We start from the raw sequence: 7,016 nt of genomic DNA on the forward strand, positions 1-7,016 counted from the left end.
AATGTGTATTATAGTTTACAAATTTAATTTTAGTATTGTTATGAATAAATAGATCTGAATATTTAAAATATCAAGTTGTTAAAAAAAATTGTTACAATTTGTCAAATTTTACATCTTTGTTTCAAACTAATAATTTTTAGTACTTAATTTAATTCTAAAGATATCAAATATTGAGTCATTTTTATGTTAATAAATTACTACTTTTTCTTAACATGTAGGTTAATAAAGAGATAATAACTTGTATAATTTTATTATTTAGTATTTAATTAATTGCATGATGTTGATGTTTTTTTTAAACACAGATTCATGTTTTGTGTGTGTTTTTTAAATAAGGATCGATGTTTGTTTGAGTTTTTTTAGGTTAGTAAATATATATTTATTAAAAGAGATTGAAAAAAAAATTTAAGTTTATAATTAAGTTTTATATAAAATTAACATGAATTTTTTTTTTATAAATTTTGAAAGTTAATATATATTTATAATATGTGAAGAGTTGAGTCTCTACAATGAATTAAAAATAATTAGAATGGATTATGTAAAAATATATAGAGTAAACTCATTAAAAATATTAAGCATAAATCATATAGTTAAAAATATTAAGCATAAATCATATAGAAAAAACGTAATGAGTAAACTATATAAAAGTACAAAGAATAGACAACATATAAAAAATGAAAAAAATTAGACTTTTTTAAATATATAGTTAAATGATGCAGAAAAAAAATGTAAAAAGCAGAGGATCTTATGGTATGAATATTACACGAAAAAAAAAATTGTAAACAATAAATTCTGTAAACATAAAAAGGTCAGACAATCTAAAAAATATATAAGGTTTAAACGATCTAAAAATATAAAAATTAGACATAAAAATGTAAAGATATTTATATTATTATTCGTGGCCTTAATTTCATCTCATTTTTTATAATTATCATTTATGTATTTTTTTTAAAGCATGTTAATTTTGTTTAATTATGACTTAAAATATTATGTTTAACTGTTTTAAGCTGATGTTTTTATGCTATACTTAATTTATTTTATTTTAATGCAATGCTTTGTTAATATAAAGGTGAAATTTTAACTTTTGTAAAGTGAAAATAACTTTTATTTAGTGAAAGTAAGATATTTTAGGAGCAAAATTAATGTTTCTAGTTTATTTTAACAGTATTATAAAATTTTAATTATGGTGACATATTTTACATGTCAAAGTAAAAATAAAAATAAAATATTAAATAATAAAATTACATTTTTTTATTTTTGGTATTATAAAAGATTTTAAATTAATTAATAAACATACATAAAGTGTAATTTCTACTATTACAAATAATTAAACAAATAACTACATTGAGTAGAAGAATCCACCTTTTCTTTCCAATAGAAAATGTTTCTATATTTCCTAGCCAAACGAATTAAAAAACTACGAGGGACGTTAAAATATAATCGAAGCACCATCATTAAAATTCAATATATTATATGATTAACAAAAATATTTTCATATATTATACACTTGCAAGATGTATCAAGAAAATAAAGAAGTCAGAAGAAAGTAACAAACAAAAGTTGTTAGGATAGATAGGACAATTTTTCTCAAAACAAGAGCGAGTAAATTGGTTTTACCTAATTTTACATAATTTAATTTTTTTTGAAATAATTTTTAAAAGAATAGCCTGTTAAAAACAATTACGTGATGAGATATTTAAGTAATTTGATTGTTTATACCATGACAAAAATAAGAAGAGAAAAGATAGAATAACCACAAAAGATATTTATATTGGTTTTTGATTTTTTAGAATCTACTTCAGATTCGCTTAGCAAACTTACACCTAGAGTCTTTTTCACTCTGTCTCAAAGATTTGCAAGATTTACAAACTCACTTAGAAAATTTTAACTCTAAGACAAGAAAAACACTTAAACAAAGTTATACACAACTTGCATCAAACACAAAACACTTTCACAACAAGTTTCAACAAATAACACAATACAAGAAAAACACTTAAACAAAGTTATACACAACTTGCATCATATTGAATACACCTCTTCAATTTTTTATCTTCTTTCACATTGTTAAGTCAAGATCCATGAAATTGATTCCAATCTTGATAAACATCAATTGTTCCCTTCAATATGCTCCAAGAATGTTTTCTCTAAATCTTTTCCAGAATTCAATTACTGAACTTCGTTATGACATAATACTAATTTTTGTGTTTAAAAACCTATTATGAGAATATTAATCAATTCTATAATTTTTCTAATTGATTAGATATCTAATCTATTAGATTATTAGCCTAACTGATTAGTTCATAAGTTTTTCAACTAGCTTTTAAGTTTTCAAGCCATATCGATTCATAATAGTATGCACAAGTTAAGATGATTTTGTATGTTTCTACTTTGGCCTAATTCTAACCTTCCTTGATTTATATCCTAACCATAAGAAAAAATATATGACATAACATAGTGCATTTTTTCTATCTCAGGAACATCATAAAAAACACACAACTCTGCCACACATATATACAAATTACAATTCTAGCTCAATGCTATAGGGACAATAAAAATGTCGAAGATCCTTTGCCAAATGTAGAATTAGCAACAAAGACAATTGTTTTGTGATCAACTTGCAAGAAATGTTTGACAGACAAACTTGTATAATTCATTAGTTTCGGCCACAATTTCATTCCTTTCCACCTAGAAAACAACTACAATATCAATAAATAACTCTCAAATAATTCAATATTAGAGAAATAATGGAACTTTTGGTGCCAAAATTAAGGAAAAAACATATTAAAAAAAGAATACCAAAATGAAATCATTTTGGTACAAATAATTTGAATACCAAGTAACTAAACTAAAGTAAGTTAAATACCATAAGTGATATCACTTATATCACCATTCAAACTTACCCATATAAAATAAAACCTGACACAATAATGTAACCTAAAACACACGCGTGCACATAAACATTAGCACATAGGCAAAAGTTAACCACACACCCAATTCCATTAATTTATGACATTGAATAGCAATACAACATAACTACAAGAAAAATCTCAAAACAAATCCATTTTGTCATATTTACACAAATGCAAAGGGTTTAAATAACAAAAAAGTCAACTAAAGTAAGTGAATTTAACAAAACTTATACTAGTAACAAATTAAATACAACCATAACATAAAAATATAAAAAACATAAAACCATAAACATAATGAAAAAGCAAACTTGCCATGGAAAGTAAAACCTAAACAGAACAACACTGTAATCACACACCCAATGAATAAAATAAAACCATACACCCAATTCCAGTCATAAATGAAATTAAGGAAGACATCAACATAACTACCAAAAAGAATCACAAAATGAAATCATTATAGTGTATCAACACAACAACAATGTTACCTTAAACCCTAAAAAATGAAACAGAACCACATACCCTAAAAAAAATGAACTTATTGGGAAAAACAACAACCACAATACCGAAGTATAATCCAGAAAGCTCTATACAAGTATACATACATAACACAATAAAAAAACAACTCCAAAACAAAAATGAAATAGAACCACAAACCCTCAATAAATGAACTTCTCAACAAACACCACAATCAATATGAAGATGTACAATCCAAAAACCTACACACGGGGTATAATACACAATATATACCAACAAAGCACAACTCCAAACTAAATAAAAAAATGTAACAGAGCCTTTAACCCTCAAAATCAACTTAATATAGGTATAAATACACAACACAAAACCTAAAAATTCAACTCCAAAAAAATATAAAACAAAAACACAAACCTTAGAAAATCAACTTCTAGCGAAAACAAAAAACCACAATGCAGATGTACAACAAATACCAAGGCAACAAAAGTACACAACAAAAAAACATACCCCTTCTAAAAGATAACTTCTTCCATATATGTAGTGGAGAGGTGGAAGGAAAATACAAAACTCACCTAAATGAAACAAAATAAAAACCAAACATCTATCACAACAACATATAAAGCAATCCAATCTTTGTCGGTGCTTTGTTGTGTTCGTGCCAATTGAAACGGTAAATGACATAAAAGCCTATACAATGAACATATGTCAAATGTTGAGGCACGGGTAAAATGAGAATTTTCATAACCGGAAACATGAAAAAAAAATCACGTTTTAGGATATGTGTTTAGAATAAGTAGTTTAGATATTTCAATGGTATATCTATAACAACATATAAAGAAGATTTTCTCTTCTGTCCACGTTTCAAAATTTCAATATTACTCTTTAAAATGTAATTATTTATTAAATTTTTAAAAATTGATCGTTATTTTTACAAACTTTTTATAAAATCGTCTATCTCTACTTTTTTTTTTTTTCCTATTTATCAATAGTTATTCTCTCATCTTTTCTGATATATTTTACTTTATTTTTAACTAGCGTAACAGGCGTTATCGCGCCTGTGTATATATTTTTAAATATACGTAATGCTATATTAGTAGGTGATAATATTATAATGTTATTAAGTTAATATATATATTAAAATTATATTTATTAAAAATAAAGTGAAATATATCAGAACAGATAAAAGAATAACCATTAATAAATAAAGAAGAAGAGAAGAAGCAGAGACATCTGATTTTATAAAAAGTTTGTAAAAGTAACAGTCAATTTTTAAAAATTTAATAAATTATTATATTTAACGGGTAAAATCGGTATTTTGAAAAGTGGACACAAAAAGGGGAATCCTTTTTATATATTGTTATAGATAAATATAATTTTATTTTATATATTAACTTAATAACATTACAATATCATCACCTACTAATATAATATCACACATATTTAACAAATGTATACACACAAACGCGATAGCGCCTGTTTCTACACTAGTTATTTTAAGATATTTTGCTTTAGGACAAGTGTCAAAAGTGTAGATATAGGTCATTTAGAAATTTCACCACTACATTGTTTTACAATGTTAGTAAATTCTAATCAAGTCATCAAATCTAGGGGTGGCAATTAGGCCTGGCTCGGCGGGCCGGTCCGCAGGCCCGCACAAAATACGCGGGGTAGGCCTAGAAGTTGAACCCGCAAGCCCAGCCCGTCCTGCATAAGCCCGTGACCTAAACTGACTGGCCTGCGACCCGCACGGCTGGCCCACAAGCACGTATAAAAAAAGGATTTAATAATGTCTTTGGTCCCCATTTTCATAGCAAAATCTCAATTTGGTCCCGTTATTTTTTTTTATCTCAATTTGGTCCCTGTTTTGGGAATTTTGATCTCAATTTAGTTCTTTCTGTTAGTGGTACAGTAACAACGTTAAATGGGATGTCATGTGTCAGTTCCTGGATTTTTTTTTATTTTTTTTAAATAAAATTTGCCATGTGTCAAACTGTCGTCGTACCACATGTCAGTGACAGAGCGATGTGGCAGTGATAATGCTAGGTGTCAGTATTATGCCAGGTGTCAGCTCCTCAGTCTCAATTTGGTCCCTGTATTCTAATTTTTGTTTCAATTTAGTCCCTATTTTTGTAAAAATAGTGCAATTTCGTCCCTCTCCAAATTGAAACAAAAATTAATTTTTATATAAATGTTATACAAATATTTTTATTAAATTTGATATTTTTATTCAAATTGATATTTTATTATTTATTTTTAACATAGCTAAGTTTATTTAAATTTGTGTTTCACATTCAACTTCACTTAAAATTGTTTTCAAATTTTAAATTTATATGTTTTTTATTGTTACATGAACTAGTTAATTTATGAATTTTTTTCTATTAACATTATTTTCTATTAACAACTTTAAAACAATTTTAAATAAAGTTCAATGTAAAATATTAATTAAATGAATTTAATTTTGTTAAAAATATTTACTTGAAATATCAATTTTGATAGAAATATTTGTGTACATTTATATTGAAATTAAATTAAATTTCAATTTGGAGAGGGATAAAATTGCTGAATTTTTACAAAAATTAGAACTGAATTAAGACAAAAATTAGAATAAAGGGACCAAATTGAGAAAGTGGAAATGACACCTGACATATAAGTGACACATGTCATTGTCACTACCACATCATTCTCACTACCATGTGGCACAATGACAACTTAACACGTGGCAAATTTTTTATTTTTTAAAAAAATCAAAAATCAAAAAATCAAAAAATCTAAGAACTGACATTTGACACTCCCTCTAACGAAAATGGGGACCAAAAATATGATTAGACAAAAAAAAACTTGCACTTGTATATATTAGTTATTTTTTTATGGACTGTTGCACTAACGTTCCAAATTCTTGTATAACTGAAAAACAAAAGTATTATGTATTTTTTAATGTGCTAAAATTTAAAGAATACATTGTGTATGTCATAGTATGAATATGAATATGATGAAAATGTTGAATTATCAATTTATCATCCAATCTCCCAAAGTCTTTACTTAATTTTGTGAATCCAACCACAAAATCTTTACTTAATTTTGTAAACTTCTTAAAATTTTCAAATTTTTAAATATTAAAAGTTTTATCATAAAAATTAAAAATAATTAAAAAAAAATAAGTAAATAAATAAATAAAAACAAGTCAGCCAGTAGATCAATAAATCAAATAATGTGTGAAACGGACCAATAATTATAACTCAAATAAATTATGCGAAACAGAGAGCGGACCAATCCACGTGTAAATTGTAATCATATCATCAAATCTCAACCTTATTAACTCTTATCTATAACAATTCATGAAAAGATTCACCTTTTAATTTACATACTTCCAAATTCTCATTTTATCCTTTAATATATAAATCCACGTGTAAATTCTAATCATATCATCAAATCTCAACCTTATTAACTCTTATCTATAACAATTCACGAAAAGATTCACCTTTTTATTTTCATACTTCCAAATTCTCATTTTATCCTTTAATATATAATTATTTATTACTTTTATATATAACTAAATTATTATTATAACCGATAGGATGAACCCAAGCGGCTATCGGTGAAAAAAAAAATCAAATTAGCAGGGAATTCAAACTCGATTTA

The sequence above is a fragment of the Vigna unguiculata genome, chromosome 10 (assembly GCF_037176805.1).
Source record: "Vigna unguiculata cultivar grain cowpea cultivar isolate G323 ecotype 2 chromosome 10, ASM3717680v1, whole genome shotgun sequence".
Taxonomy (NCBI): domain Eukaryota; kingdom Viridiplantae; phylum Streptophyta; class Magnoliopsida; order Fabales; family Fabaceae; genus Vigna; species Vigna unguiculata.